Consider the following 17,210-nt stretch of genomic DNA (forward strand, 5'->3'; position numbering starts at 1 on the left):
AGAGTAGACCGGTGGTTAGGAGAGGCCAGGAGGGATGGGGAAAGAAGGAGATAAAGGGAAAAAATAATATAAATGTATTTAATAACACTGAAATGTCCACCCAAAAATGGTAAAGGTGGTAAATTATATATGGATATTTTACCTCAATAAAAATTTTTTTTTTAAAAAAAAGAAAGTACAGCTGGGCGTGGTGGCTCACACCTGTAATCCCAGCACTTTGGGAGGCTGAGGTGGGCAGATCATGAGGTCAGGAGTTCGAGATCAGCCAACCAATATGGTGAAACCCCATTTCTACTAAAACTACAAAAATTAGCCAGGCGTGGTGGTGCATGCCTGTAATTCCAGCTACTCAGGAGGCTGAGGCAGGAGAATCGCTTGAACCTGGGAGGCAGAGGTTTCGCTGAGCCGAGACCATGTCATTGCACTCCAGCCTGGATGACAGAGTGAGACTCCACCTCAAAAAAAACGAGAAAGAAAGTACATGTTTAACATCCTGGGAAGCTGGGGGAAGGACCTGCAGGAACTCTGCATTGTCTTTGTACCTCTTCTGTGAGTCTAAAATTAGAAGTTTATTAAAAAAAAAAAAAGAATACAAAGTATGGAAATGCCCAGGAAAGAATGCTAATGAAAAAAGCAATTGTAAAGTTATATAAAGAAAGTGACCACAAACATATAAAAAGATATATACCAAACATACCAAAATTAGCAGTGGTTACCTCTGTGTGGAGAAATTAAAGGTGATATATTTTCTCTTTATGCCTTTCTGTCACCTCCAAATTTTCTTCAGTGAGAATTTTTTAGTTTTATAGGAGAAAAAAATGAAAACAAAAACCATTTGAAAGTGCTCACTGCCTTCCTCAAGCTCCCTCAGTATCCCTAAGTACTGTTGAGGGTATCCAGATTTCTTAGCATGGCAGACAAGGTGCCTCATGATATCTGGGTCTGTTTCCCTCTTCAGCCTCATCTCTTGTCCTCTTCCCTTCTCATTATTATGAGCTACTTACAGACCCCAAACTTACCCCATGGTAAATCTTCCCCTTGTTAAGGACTATCCCTCAAGACTCAGCCACAGCCTCATTCAGTGGGACTTCCCTGCCTCCTCTCTACCCCATGCTACCATAGTACCATATTTTGGCTGCCTTTTGCATTTATCACACATTGATCTGTCTCACCCACTTGTCTGTGATCCCCTTGAGCACAGGGTCTCTGCATTACTATCCAGGCTCTGGAGCCTGGCACAGTGCTAGCACACAGTAGAACCTCCACCATTTTTTGAATGAGACTAATTTCATTCACTATATTCATTGTTTCTCCTGCAGCGCTATCACCACCTTCCCCTAACATCCCTAGATGCAAAGAGAAACTTGCCACAATCTAGTCATATAGTGCTCCGAAAAAGAGGGTGACTGGAGCCTGCCTGAGGTAGATGGTTCCAGCAGTCATGAGTTCCTGGAAATTCTCCCAAGGACACTGCATTTACTGATCCACACAATGTTTCTCTGAAAAAAGCTGACAGAAGCTTCTCTAGTAGTTCCTGAAGCTGGTGCCCTGCAACGTAAAAGCAAACTACTCCACACAAGAATTGAAAAGGGTGTGAAGCAGAAATTTCCTTTTCCTCCCAGACTTAGAGAATGCACTTTCCATAAGTTAAAAAAAGAAAAAAGCAGTAAAGTAAGCTGTAAGATTTTCCAGCTCTAATATGTGGTTTCCCTCACATAAAACTTTCATAAGCTCAAGTCCTTCCCTAAGACAAGACTTGGAAACATGATTTTGGAAGCCAAACTTCTAGTGCCATGCCCGCAACGAATTGGGTTGAGGGTTTCACAGACCATAATTTCACCCCTTTGGGGAGGAGAATGAACACTATAAGCAGTCGCAATCTACTGCCTTCAATGGGCGCTTCAGAGACTGTACCCCTAGTATCTATCACAGGGTCATCAAATAAGCATAACATAATATTTGAATGAATAAGCAATCTTTTTTTTCTTATTTGCTTCATTGTTTCGGTATAATTCTCACGTAGGAAAAAGCTGCTCCACAGATTTCCAGAGTAATGTTGACGGGAAAGATCTCCTAGTCTATATCTTTTTTTCTCCCTAGTCTGTAGCTTTGTTCATAAAAACTAGACTCTTTTACCTCCCCAACTGCTGGACACGCTTTCCTCCTTCATGGATCCTTTCCTGGCTGAAGCCACTCCCTCATCCATAACTCCTTTCTTCTCTACTGTACTCTTCATGCCTTGGAAAACATGAAGAAGAAAAAAAAATACACACATTGTGTCCGGATTGTGTATTGTATTGTGCCTCTCAGAATGTCACAGATATTTTGGTGTTTTTGTCAATAAGACATTTTGGGACATAGCTCTTGTTAAAACATTAAAGTTGCAAATTCGATTATAAGAATTGTATTTATAAAATAATTTTCAATAGAATAGTGTATTATTTAAAATAATAAAATGGAGGCAATGGAATGAATTTCTAATAGCAACGGACTGGTGGTAGGAGGACACATGGGAGGGAAGAGAGATGCTTTTGGATAACAGGCTTCCTAGTGCCCCAGAGCATAAGGCTACCTTTAGGTATATGCTCCAAAGGTAGAATTTTTTTTTTTTTTTTTTTTTTTTTAACAGTCTCGCTCTGTCGCCCAGGCTGGAGTGCAGCGGTACAATCTCAGTTCACTACCGTCTCCACCTCCCGGGTTCAAGCGATTCTCCTGCCTCAGCCTCCCGAGTAGCTGGGATTACAGGCACCCGCTACCACACCCGGCTAACTTTTGTGTTTTTAGTACAGACGGGGTTTCACTATGTTGGCCAGAATGGTCTCAGACTGGTCTCAGACTCTTGACTTGAAGTGATCTGCCCATCTCCAGCCTCCCAAAGTGCTGGGATTACAGGCATGAGCCACCGAGCCCAGCCCAAACACAGCATCTTTTTTGTTGTTGTTGTTGTTTGTTTGTTTGTTTTTCTGAGATGGAGTCTCGCTCTGTCACCCAGGCTGGAGTGCAGTGGCGTGATCTCGGCTCACTGCAAGCTCCACCTCCTCCCAGGTTCACGCCATTCTCCTACCTCAGCCTCCCGAGTAGCTGGAAATACAGGTGCCCCCCACCACACCAGGCTAATTTTTGTTATTTTTTTTTAGTAGAGATGGGGTTTCACTGTGTTAGCCAGGATGGTCTTGATCTCCTAACGTTGTGATCCGCCCTCCTCGGCCTCCCAAAGTGCTGGGATTACAGGTGTGAGCCACCGCGCCTGGCCAGAATCTTTAATCTATGCTAATGAACTGACACTGATTCTGAATTCACATCTTGATTCTCTGAAATCAACTCATTTTCCAAGCAGAAGCAGGCTCCAACACTCCCTACCACCCCACGGCTTCTGCTGTGTTCCCGAGATACTCTGCTTGCCTCCAACACATTTAACTTTAAATGTGTAACTGCATATAAGACTTTTCCCACTGAATTGTAAGTTTCTTGAAGACAGGGACTCATTCCATCTCCCCAGCATCCAGCATTGTTTGACATATATGAAGTGTTCAATATATATTTGTAGAGTAAATAAATCTCTGTCCTTCCCTGAATGCCTAGCTGGGAAGTTCAGACAAACAGGCTGGATACAGAATTTGCCTGCCAGACACCTAAACTCATGAGGGCAGATTTTGGGCTGATTTGTTCACTGCTGTGTCCTAGAACAGTGCAGAGCACATAGAGTTAATAAGTATACGTTGAATGAATGGATGGACCTGCCCCTTTTGAAAGGATACCTTCCCATCCCATATCATCTGATTTTCCCAGCAAACACACTCTCTGACCTCAGGAATGCCTCTCAGCATTCCCTCTTCTTGTACTGAGTCTCTCTGATGGTAACTTCTTGCCCAAAACCACACACCCACTGGAACTCACGGGCCTGCTAGTTCCTATTCTTTGTCCTTCCAAGTTGATCTTCTCCTTCTTCCTCTTCTCCTCTTCTTCTTCCTCCTCTCCTTTTTCTTCTTCTCCCCCATGTTTCTTTGACTTATTTGAGACATGTAAGAAAAAAAAAATCTTACATTTCATATGTCATTATATCTTTATTTTTATTTTTTGAGACAGGATCTCACTTGGTCACCCAGGCTGGAGTGAAGTGGCGCAACCCTGGCTCACGGCAGCCTCAACCTCCTGGGCTCAAGCCATTCTCCCTTCTGAGTCCCCCGAATAGCTGGGACTACATGTATGCACCACCACGCCCAGCTAATTTTTTTGTTGTTTTTTTTTTTTTTTTTTTTTTTTAGAGATGGGTTTCACCATGTTGCTCAGGCTGGTCTCGAACTTCTGAGCTCAAGCAATCTACCCGTTTTGGCCTCCCAAATATATCATTACATCTTAATGATCACTTCTTCATCTACCATTCAGCTTACAAATTAAGATAATACCATTAAAATTGAAGCTCCTATATATGTCTTTCCACCAATGTTTTTCCCTTCCTGAAAGTAACCACCACCTTTTCTTTTTGACTATTATATGTGTATTTACATACATATGTATGCATATGTGTGTGTATATATATGTATATGGTATTGTTTTATAGTTTTTAACTTTGTTTTTGGTTTATTTTATTTTATTTGAGACAGAGTCTCACTCTGTTGCCCAGGCTGGAGTACAGTGGCATGATCTCAGCTCACTGCAACCCTCTGCATCCCGGCTTCACACGATTCTCATGCCACAGCCTCCCAAGTAGCTGGGATTACAGATGTGAGCCACCACACCCAGCTAATTTTTGTGTTTTCAGTAGAGACAGGGTTTCACCATGTTGGCCAGGCTGGTCTTGAACTCCCGACCTCAGCTGATCCACCCACCTTGGCCTCCCAAAGTGCTGGGATTACAGGTGTGAGCCACTGCTCCTGGCCCAGTTTTTAACTTTTTATTAATTGTATAATATTCTAGCATGCTACTGCTACTTGCTTATTTTCTTTCTTTGTTCAGTTCTATACTTTAGAGATTATCCATGTGGAAACATGGAGCTCCAGTTCCTTCCTTGTTACTGCTATACAATATTTCACTATATAAAATATGACAGCTGATTAATTCATTTTGCTACTAATTGATATATAGGTAGTTTTGCATTTTTGCTATTATGAACACCATTGCTATGGATGTTTTTGTTACCCTTTTGGTGGGAGTGAAGGGGTTCTAGTTGGCTCACTGGGAAAAAGTCCAATTCTATTTTTTCCATGAGGACTCCAACAGAGCCAGCACTCTCCAGCCACTGTAGGCCCAAGAACTCAATGGCTCAGGAGATGTCAGCTGTGTTGGGCTGGCAATGAAAGTGGAGAGAAATGCATTTAAGTTGCTTCTTTCCAGAAATTCTGTCCAAAGTCTTGACTTAAAGATGACACGAAATTGTCCTGTTATGTTTCTCCAGCAGCCTGGCAGTCCAAGTGTAAGGCTGAAGAAAGCAAATATTTGGATTCATTCAGTAGTAACTGTCCAGTAATAACATAATATACTTTTTTTGTTTGTTTTTTTGAAACAGAGTCTCACTCTGTTGCCCAGGCTGGAGTGCAATGGCACGATTTTGGCTCACTGCAACCTCCACCTCCTGGGTTCAAGTGATGCTCGTGCCTCAGCCTCCTGAGTAGCTGGGATTACAGATTAGCTCCACCACGCCTCGCTAAGTTGTTTTGTATTTTTAGTAGAGACAGGATATCACTCCTGGCCTCATTTGATTCACCCACCTTGGCCTTCAGGCCTGAACCACCGTACCCAGCCACATAGTCTACTTTTAACTCTACTCTTGCTTGCTTAACTTGAAAATTGGTATTTCATCTGCTTGCATTTTTTTGCACTGTTTTTGACAGAATTTTGGATCTACATCTTATCCATTCTGAGATGATACTGAAAGACATCACATGTATAAATGTGTGGGGAGGGGCCGGGCACGATGGCTCACGCCTGTAATCCCAGTACTTTGGGAGATCAAGGCAGGTGGATCACGAGATCAGGAGATGGAGACCATCCTGGCTAACATGGTGAAACTCCGTCTCTACTAAAAATACAAAAAAAAAAAAATTAGCCGGGTGTTGCAGCACGGGCCTGTAGTCCCAGCTATTCGGGAGGCTGAGGCAGGGGAATCACTTGAACCCAGGAGGTGGAGATTGCAGTGAGCTGAGATCACGCCACTGCACTCCAGCCCGGGCAACAGAGGAAGACTCTGTCTCAAAATAAATAAATAAATAAATAAATAAATGTTGGGGGGGAATTGCCATATTTATATATATTATATATATATATTATATAAATCCTTGTGTTGCCTCAGAACCTAGTGCATCAGAGTTCTTTTTAAAGCGCAATTTAAAAAAATATTGAATGTAATCTATTTTTCTACCAAGAATGTTAACCTTGGCTCTGAGGTAGCATTTTTTTTCACCTTTTATGCGTATTTTGACATCGTGTGATATTTTAAAAGCCACATTAGTCCTCTCAATATATGAAGTCTTTACATCTTGAAGCTCAAGTTATAGAATATTTTCTGTGTTTTTGGCTCTAACATGTAATATTCTTATATACTACAGGTTACAAAATGTTATGCAGTAAAGTAATTGGAGCACCACCTAGTGGGCATTCTGGCTACATTTCTGACTTGAAGGGAACAAAACGTGGTTTCTTGGGAACAAAACGTGGTTTCTTGCGACCAAGGAGGAATGTGACCAGGAAGACATGTCCCCTCCCTTCCGCTGGAGACTGAAGTAACAACTACGTAACTCATAGACCCTTCCAACCACCCAATACTTTAGGAATGTGCTTGGAGCTCTTCTAAATCCATCTCACTTGAACTGCAAAGCCAGAAACAACAGCCATTATTCCTTTAAAGCCCACAAAATGCTGAGTAGATTAAAAGGATTGTTTCTGCTCCCATATGCTCAACGCCCATGGCTCAATAACCTTACTTTTACAAAAACCCAGCAACAATGATTTCATTTTGAATGAATCCATGATCTTCTGTGCAACATAGTTAAATGTAACCAGGCCAGGACAGTGGCTCACCCTTGCAATCCCAGCACTTTGGGAGGCCAAGGTGGGAGGGTCATTTGAGGCCGGGTGTTCAAGACTGGCATGTGCCACCATGCTTAGCTAATTTTAAAATTTTTGTAGAGACGGGGTCTTGCAATGTTGCCCAGGCTGGTCTTTAACTCCTGACCTCAAGTGATCCTCCCACCTCCAACTCCCAAAGTGCTGGGATTACGGGTGTGAGACACCATGCCATGCATGTCAACCATTCTTATTTATTCTGCTTTTTATTTTCCTGGCTTCTCTTCAGCACTCTCGACCATTCTTTATAGCAATGCTCCCCAAATTTTTTCATGCAGTATTGCTCGTAGAAAGTGATAATATTAGCATAGTGCTGGACTAAATGGATGAGGTTGCTCAAAGGTTTTATGCAGTCTCTCAAAGAGATGCCACTGGGATTGAGCTCACTTGCCCAGGACAGTAACCTGCTTCTCAATGTATCCTCTAATGGTGTCCTCTTTTGCCAGTCTTACTTGCCCACTCCCTGATCATGCCTCCTGGGATCACCTCTCAAGTGAACTACTTGCACCCAAATTCTTGCCCCACCACAGTAAATAATGAATACCAAAAAAATGGCAAAATGGCAATAAAAGTAATATCCAAGCAAAGTGAAACTTTGTGCCTCAAGCTTTGCTCTAAAACATGTATCAACCTCTTAGGTAAAGCAATGCATTGATTAATTAATGAAGGCAATTACTTAAATTCTGTGCTTCACTTTGCATGTGGAGGCACTGTATGAATTTTAAGAACATTTTTAGACTTATATCAAGACATTTGTCTTTCATATGTAAAGAACTAAGCTACAAAAGTTTTAATGACTTCCCAGGTCACATCTTTAACAGTAGAAGTCAAAATAGTTAAAATTCATTGAGCATTCACTATATGCCAGATTCTGTGTGAAGTGTTTTTCACCATCCCACTAATCATCGTAACTTTATATTATTTTGGATGTTAAGATACCCACTCCACAAATGAGGAAATTGAGCTAAAAGAGATTGGTTCTAAATTGGCACTGATCAAAAATTAAAGAGAAAGCTTTGAACTAGTAAGTAGAGAGAAGCTGTGGCAATATAGACTATTTTTATGCTACAAAATGTTATTCTAATAAAGTCTACATATACACTCAAAGTGAAGTAGAAGATCAGGACAGGTAATCAGATAATTCAAATGCAGCAAATTACTCTTTTTCATAGCAATTCATGAAGAACATACTTTGCTGAATTATCCACATGGTTAAATGAAATCTGCACTATATATTATATGTTTTACTAACCTCAAACTTGGTCTTAAACAAATCGTCACTTTGGTCAGCCATGTAAGCAACTGTGGTTGCAAAAAAATTGTCGAGCTGATTATTTGATTAGGTAAAATTGAAAACTCTGGTATTTTTAGAGTTGACATTAACATTTCAGTAAAATGAGTTCTTCATTCTTGATTCTGTAGGCCGTCTGGGTTTGTTTCCTAGAGACAGAGATGATATTTGCACCCAAAATCTAAATACAGAGAAACAATCTTGAGCAAATGGCCAAGTTTTCACGTTGAGATGCTTAAACACATGAAGCTGCCCACATGAAACTTCTGTCGTCTTCCATAAAGACTTGGTTTCTTCGTTTTATTTATGTTGACTCACGTTGCAGCTACTTTATATTTAGAGTAAAATGGAAATTCTTCTGTATTCTACACAAAGCGAAGCAAATTGCAGTTTTCCTTTTGTTTCTGGGTGTCTTATTTGTTCAGGCTCTTTATAAACAGCCCTGAGCTTGGAAATTAGTTAGGTTTTGCTGTTTTTTCATTCTCCTTTTCTTATAGTTTAAAAATCAAATTGTCTGACTTTATTCTACTTTCACAAGAGTGGGCAAGAAGCCCATTTCCTGCTAATGATGAGGTGACCGTATTTTGACAGTACATTAAAGAATAGTTGGATGACATACTGGCAGAGGAAAGTCAATTGAGGAAAAAAGTGTACTCAGATTTGGGAAATGAGTCAGTGTCTAGGAACCAACTGCATTTAACACACAAAATTTGCTCCAAATGAGCAAATTGAAAATCCTTTAAGAGAAGCTGCATAATAAATATTTCTAGAGTTGTCAGGCATGGAATTCTTTATAAAAAAAAATTCTGTTTAATTGCAGTGACATCAATTTCTGGGCTATCTCTAGGATAAATTGATAGAGTACTTAAACTAAAACACATAAATGAAATCACTAAATGCATTCAGAACTGTTCCCTAGAATTGTCAAAGTCTACATGCCTAAGTGTGTTCCAGTAAGTGGTTGAGCGTCTACCGTAAACGAAAGTGTATGGAAAAATAACCCAAACCTTTGGAGGAACAAAATTAAAATGGCACATATCAACATGGCAAGCTAGCAACAGATGCACCAGAGAGACTTTATATTAAAGAGCTGACTTGAAAAAGATATTCAAGAAATCAATATTTCTCCACTTCTTCAGCTTAATAATTAAAGTCATACTGTCCCTTCTCCTCCCCAAATAAAACGTAAGAGTCGAATGAAAGAGGCTGACGCAGACAACCTGATGGCCTTGAAAATGCTGCATAATGGCCTGAGCATTTGCCCACATGGTTCAGTAAAAAGGTCAAGTGATGTCTTCACGAGAGATTAAGCTGCTTCCCCATGGACATCCAGGTCAAAAGCAATCAGGACTATTAACAGTCTAATTGTTACTAATGATAACATTCATAAACATTTTATAGCACTGTACAGCTTACAAATTGCTTTCACATACTTTAATCACATGACTCTCATAACAATCCTATCAAGTAGGTAGAACATGTATTACTATTACTATTTTACCGAAGACACCACAATCCAATTCTCTAGATATCCCAGTTTTCTCTCCTCCACCCATTACTGAGTCTCAGTCTCCAAACTGTACATCCTCAAAAGTTTTTGACACCTTTAATCCCAGCACTTTGGGAGGCCGAGGTGGGCGGATCACAAGGTCAAGAGATTGGAACCATCCTGGCCAACATGGTGAAACCCCATCTCTACTAAAAAATACAAAAATTAACTGGATGTGGTGGGGCACACCTGTAGTCCCAGCTACTTGGGAGGCTGAGGCAGGAGAATCGCTTGAACCTGGGAGGCAGAGGTTGCAGTGAGCCAAGATCGCGCCACTGCACTCCAGCCTGGCGACGGAGTGAGACAAAAAAAAAAAAAGTGTTTGACTTTTACAAGCCTAAATCACCCCTCATCACAGAGGCTGCAACTGTTTACCAGTTTATACATGATAAAATGATGGGGCTGACTCTGTCGTTATATTCTGTGAAATAATGGGTTGAGTATTTAAAGTGATGATGAGCACTCCAGGAACAATGAAAAGGAGAAGAAAAATCAGCGTGATAAATCAGGAGGCCAAAATAAATGCACATCACTCCCCTGATGACAACCGGTTATTAAGCAAGAAAGCTATCACAAAAATGAAATTCATGGCTTGGTGTCATTATAAATACACACTAAAGAAGGCTTCAGGTACTGCACCACCCAACACTGCAGAAAACACTAAAATACTTCCATAGCAACTATCACTAAGGACATCATTAGGATGCTGAAAATGTAAAAGAGGAAAAAAGAGCCAATAAATGGGGACAAGCAAGATTATTTCCCTGGTAGAATGAAGCCCATTGTTCACTCTCAAAAGACATAAATATTTAACCACCCAAGGCAAGCTATAATCAGCTATTTCAGTTAGCCAAACCCATCTTCCTGATATATAGTGTTTCCAAAAAATAAAGGAACTCACAAATGCATGTACCAGGCTGGTGGCAGCATTCTCTAGTCTAAAAGATTAGTCGTGAGTCAGGAGGGGAGGGTGTAAGCCTCAGCCCGGTCACTTAGTACCTATCAAACCTATTATGGGACATGTAGGTATTGTCAGGGACACAAAAGTGAATCAGAAATAGATTCTGTCCTTGGGCTGTTCAGTGTTATAGGGGGAGATAGATGTGATAGATGTCAAAAGAGAAATAAGATTGTTGCTATTCAATTTTAGAATCTTATTGCAGGGTGTTATGGGTGGAATGGCACCCCCCAAGAAGGTATGTTGAAATCCCAACTCTCAGGACCCCAGAATGTGACCTTATTTGGAAATAGGGCCTTTGCAGATATAATCAAGTTAAATGAGGTTACTAGAGTGGGCCTTAATCCACTATGACTGATGGCCTCATAAGAGAAGAGAATGCCACGTGGAAACAAAGACACACAGGGAGAAGATGACTGTGCAACAACAGAGGCAGAGATTGGAGTGAAACAGCTGTAAGCCAGGGAACACCAAGGATTGCCGAGAGCCACCAGAAGCTGGGAAGGGGCAAGGAAGGACTCTCCCTACAGCCTTCAGAGAGAGGATGGCTCTACCAATGTCTTGATTTCAAACTTCCAGCCTCCAGAACTGTGAGAGAATAAATTTTCGTTGTTCTTGGTATATTATAACCATAGCCCTAAGAAGCGAATACAGAGGCAAAGAGTAATCTCATCCTACTGGGATTAGGGCCAGGTTTCTGGTAAGAGATGACATATAAATTGAACTTTGAAGAACTTATACCATCTAAATGGTAGGAAATGTGGTTTCCTATTTACGTGATGATTCTCATCATCTGTTGAGAATCCACCATGTGCCAGGTATTGCACTAGGAGTCATTCATATATAAACGGATTGGACTCTGGCTTATATACAGAAGTCATCTAGACCTCACCTCCCTCCTTGACCCTCCCCCTTCTATCCCACAGTGGTTGATATGTATAAAATGTTTAGTTTAGTAAATAGAAGAGGAAGATTGGTTTAGGGGCTGGGAGAGCTGTGAAGGGAAGAGGGGAAAAGGGTGAAGCAGAGGGCAAAGCATCTATTCCCTTTCTGACCTCCTTCTAGAAAGATGGTGGAAGCAGTTTCCAGAACCTCTATGAGTTGTTTTGTTTACATGTGAAATCAGCTGAGGAAATAGTCAAAGAGACTCTCAGAGGCTCTAGGCACGAGCCTAGCATATTTGGGGCTGAGCCAGGGAGGGACATTCTCCTCTCTGCACCACAGAGGCCAAATGGAGGCTTCCCAAGGACAAGACTCTTTGGGAACACTAAGAGGCAACACCCTTGGCATGGGCTATGTTCTCATGATGGACAGTGACCCTGGAAAAGTTTCAGCCTTGGCAAAGCCTCAGCAAGTGGCCCTGCAAGCAGAAGCTGGACATGTGGGAGCTGGGGCAGAAGCAAAATAACAAGGCAGAAGACCATGGCAACTGCAAAAGAAAGACTAGTGAGCAGGGGAACTTCTTTGGAAACTTCTAGAAATAACTGGAAATACTTTGAAGGGGGTTCATTTCTTTCAGTCAAGTAGGAAGGGGATTTATGCCATAAATATTGGTATGTGAAAAAAAGACAACTGGCAGATGAGGCCCGGAACACATGGGTCAGGCACAGATTTCTAATATATCCAACTGAAATTCATCATTATCCCCTTTCCACTTTACCAGCAAGAAAACTGAAGCTCGGGAGGTTAAATAACTTTCCCAGCCAGTAACTCTGTAAGTGACTGAATCGGAAATAAAACCATGTCTGTCTGCCAGTAAAGCCAGTACTCTTTCTACTATACCACACTGTTGATCTGGGCAACAGTAGGGAAAATTTGACACTTGCAAGGAGCTTGGAAAAGAACATAGTAGGTCAGGGTTCTAGCCAGGGTCCTGGCAGAAAACAGAACTCTAGCCAAATTATTCAAATGAAGGGACTTTAACAAAGATACTACTGACATAGCTGGGGGCAGGATTAAGGGAATTAGCAAGGGATGTTGAGACACCCAGAGACCAGCAACAGAAGGAAACCACTCCTAGAGAGACCTAGTGAGAGCTGGTGAGACCTACAGCCACAGAAGACAGGCCACCAGCAGAATCTATAATGGTGGAGGGAGCCTGCCAGAGAGTTGACTCCAAAGCAGAGAGGGAGTGGGGAAAAATAACACAACCTTTCCTTTCATCTCCCAGTCTCCTGCTGCCACCACCATTGGCTGCGCCCCCACCTGGAAACCAGCTATCAAGGGAGCCTGGGGCAATAGGTGGCAGGAATCAGAGACTCCTGGAAATAGAAGAGGAGGAGGACATTGCCATGGAGAGCAGAGAAGTTGAGGCCATGTGCTAGGCTTGTCCTCTTTTGCTCTTAGATTTATTCTCTGTCCCCATTCTACCCTGTTCGTATCACAGAGAATTACTTTTTCCTTGTTCCTTTGCCCTCTGGTTTCCGGGTCAGTTCAGCCATTGGATGGCCCTGAAGAAAGAGCAGAAAGGAAGAAGCTGGGTATTTCTCCCCACTTCTCTCAGCTTCAAGTATTGTCTCTGGCAGCAGCCATCTCTTCTATGGACCCAGCTCTTGCTCCAAGAGTTTCTGTGGTTCCAGCTTCTCCCTGGTGGCCTGGCTCCTTTTGTCCCTTAAGCTTTAGGCAGTGGTAGTAGCTTTCTGCTCTTGATAATCTCAAGGATACCTTACTCTCCCACTTTAGGCTTCTTACCTTTGTCATCTCCTGGTATTAAATATCTTCTTTAAAATATCAAGAATATTTAGAATCCTGACTGATAGAGGAAACTCTCACATGGGAGAGCCTCAACCTTCCCAGAAAAGCATGAGGGGAATGAATATAAACATGACTTGCATATCATAAATATGGAAAAACTTCCATTGAATGCTGTGTGCCTATTCCCTCCTCTCACTGGGGCCACCAGTCCCTCAACCACCAGTGTTCTGGTCTACTTTTTAGCCTGGCTTGCCCTTCATATCCCTGGAAATCATGAACAATCATATCAGCAATATTCTATTAGAATTCTTGATTTTCCTGCTGACTTGTCCTTCTGCTATAGGTATTCTGTGAGTCCCTACCCTTAAGTACAATAAATTATCTATTTTCTCTCTTCCTGCTTTTTTTACTGGACAAAGGAACACTACCTGGCCAAGATTTCTTCTCCTGGGATGTTTATCTGCCCTGTTACTTACATCCATTGTGCCCATTTCTAACAACCATGCACCCATGGCTTTACTCAGAGTCCCTGGAATCCTTTCAGGTTCATGTAAACTTAAAATTTATGCAAAGGAAATCCACTAAGGATTGGAGACCAAAAAACAAATGTATGGCATCATGCTATAATTTCATACACAGAGAATTATTTTAAAAATGGAATGGGTTCATAAAAATGAAATAAATTGCTGATATGTAAAACCCATCATAGAAAAATCAGTATGTTATTAAAACGGTTATTCATAAAATAATTCACCACATTTTTCACTTTAGAATACCAAACCCCCACTATGCATTTGGAATTTAATTCAATTTACAAAGTTTCCATTTGCCCACAACTCTTCAGGACCACATGCCTTTTCCAACTCAAATATATTTCAAGGTCCAATATCAATGGTTTAGATATATATTAAGACATGTCAGACAGAGATTCTGTCTGCTCCACTATATGCTTTTGTTTTTGGAGCTGGGATGCAGTTTAATCTACTTGTTAAACACAAAGATGTGATAGATTGCATTATTGGTTCTGATTCTTTCCTATACTGTATCTGTGCCCTTCACCATTGACTTTGGAGTCCCTCTCATGTTGAAGGCTAGATTTCATGGAGTAGTTATTGAGGAATGCTCTTGGAAACAGCCATTTTAAGGGAATGAGGGAAGCAAGATTGAGGCAGAGAAAAATGGGACTAATTTAGTTGCAACCCAGGCCTCACCCAATCCTATGGGAAGCTCTGATGCTAGGATAGCCCTTCAGAGATGTCTTGAATTGAGGTAAGGGGTCAGACCTCATACTCATATCTGACTAGTCTTTGGATATGGCTTGACCATGGGGGCACCCTTGGGCAAAGCAGTGCCCTTCAGCTGAGGACAATTCCTGGTGGGCAGTGGGATGGGGACTCCAGGGTGAGGGTGGAGGTGAGAGGATGGGAGTCAGTGGACTTGGTGAGCCATCATCAGCAAGCAATATTCCTAGCAGCTGATAAAGTAAGTGCCTTGGTTCTGGAAAGGGACCAGGAAGTGCACCTCAGCATCTACAACATTCCACAAAGGTGAAGTATATCTCAGTTGGGCACAGTGGTGCACACTTGTAGTCCCAGCAATGCAGGATGATCCCTTGAGCTCAGGCATTTGAGTACAACCTAGTCAACAGTCAGATCCTTATCTCTTAAAAAAAAATGAGGTGTGTCTCTTTGCTCGTTGACATTAGGCTCAGCCTTGTAACTTGCCTTGACCAACAGGATGAGGCAGAAATTAGTGCACCAGTTCCAAGCCTAGGCCTTGAGAGACCTTGCATATTTCCAATTTTCTTCTTACACATGTCCAGGGTAACCTACTGGTCCCAGGAGGAAGATGAGAGGCATATAGAGCAGAGCAACCCCAGCCACCTAGCCTAGCCCAGCTTAAATCAGCCAACCCCAAGATGACTCATAGATCCTACTGGTCTTGTGTGATGTGGTTTGTTATGCATTGATAGCAAGGCAATACAATAGGCTCAGACTCAATAGTAAGGTCTGTTCCAGTGCCATGTACTTCTGGCTTGTGACCTACTTGTGACCTTCAACAATTTTCCCAACCTTTCTTCTAAACCTCAGATTTATCCTCGATATAGAAATAATCATGTCTGCTTTATGATGTTGCTATAATATAGCCATGTGTTTACCATGGTACATGGCAACTTAGAAGCACTGAATTACTATAAGTTATGGTCAATATTTATATTATATTTTATTTCTAGGTGCAAAAATCCTGTAACTAGAAGATATTGCTGGCAAAGGGAAATAGCAAAACATAGGTCAGTCTCCATTGCTTTCCCATCCTTGAGGCTGCTCCTATCCTGCTCTCTGCCCTCCAAGAGTCTAAGGTCTGGGAGTGGAGGAGATGGTAGAGTTGAGTCTAGCAACTATATGGTAAATTGGAGTATCAGCCCTCTGAGTTCTAGGACTATTGAGCCAAAGATAATATCAGATGGAAGAGGGAAAAAAGAACAGGGGATAGATACCCTTAGTCTTACTCTGGCCTTTTTCTGTGGGTTCTAGGCTCTTGGGCTTTCTTAACTTTGCATAAGATGGTGTCCTAACAGGTCAAGAATGGCCTGCAGTGGAGGGGTGAGTGGGTTGAGTTGGGGGCTGGGGGGCCCTCACTGTGCAACCACTTCAAACATTACTGTAGGTGGAGAATTTTCACTTACTGAAACTCTACTGCCAAGTTTTGGCAGGGTGCTTGGCTTTTGTTCTCTTCCTTTTAAAGCTGACAAGGAAAAACAAAGTGCAGAAATGGTGTTAACCAAATAAAGAGACACTATGCCTTTTTTTTAAAACCTCATTTGCGTCAGAAAATCCATTCCCAGATGAGGCATAACTAGACAAGACTGCACATATCCCACATCTTACAAGAGAAAGTTTTATGGGCAGCCCTCATATTTTACGGGTTCAAGCCATGGTTCTAAAGGAGTTGAGACTGAAAATCTTCACGTCTCTATCTCCAAAATCTTAATGGTAGCACTCTACTCCCAATTGTTATGTTATTTCATTTTAAACATGGGTGGAACTCACAGTCGAATGTCTTGTTTCTTCACTTCCCAAATTCCTAAAACAGCTACTCTTTGTTTTTAATGGTGCTGGGGGAAAAAAAAAAAAGAGAGAGAGAGAGGAGAAAAAGGAAAACAGTACATTCCTGAAACATTACAAAAGACCAGCAGATGAGAATCAAATGCAGCATACTGGAGAGAATCCTGGGGAAGGACTAAGGCAGGGCTGCTCAAACTTGTGCTCTGAGACAACTTAACAAAAGAGGAGGACAAAATAATAACCCTTGGGATATCTAGAAATATAAATGAAAATGAAAATAGCTAACATTAGGGAGCATTCACTATGAATCACCCACTGTTCCAACATTTAACATATACTTGTCATTTAATTCTCATGATAACTCTATGAGGCAGATGATATTATTCCCATTTTACAGATGAGAAACTGAGACACAAAAAGGTTAAGCAACTTGCCCCAGGGCACACAGTTAGAAAAGGGAGGAGCTAGGTTTCAGTCTTGCCCCAAAGCCTATGGTTTCAACCACAGGTTGCCATGAGTAGTTTACCACCAGTTCAAAATTCCATTAAAGTTGTGCCTTAAAAATGCCTACAGTCCAGGTGTAATGGCTCA

General features: G+C 41.6%; 1 long non-coding RNA gene across 1 annotated transcript; it reads left to right on the forward strand.

Moving 5' to 3' along the window:
* The first annotated feature begins 11,406 nt into the window (after positions 1–11,406).
* Positions 11,407–14,210, forward strand: LOC106997982 (uncharacterized). Its single transcript, XR_001444308.3, has 3 exons — positions 11,407–11,450; positions 12,085–12,306; positions 13,031–14,210. It is a non-coding gene; the product is annotated as an uncharacterized LOC106997982 (long non-coding RNA).
* The last annotated feature ends 3,000 nt before the right edge of the window (positions 14,211–17,210 follow it).

Source organism: Macaca mulatta, chromosome 4, assembly GCF_049350105.2.
Source record: "Macaca mulatta isolate MMU2019108-1 chromosome 4, T2T-MMU8v2.0, whole genome shotgun sequence".
Classification (NCBI taxonomy): Eukaryota; Metazoa; Chordata; class Mammalia; order Primates; family Cercopithecidae; genus Macaca; species Macaca mulatta.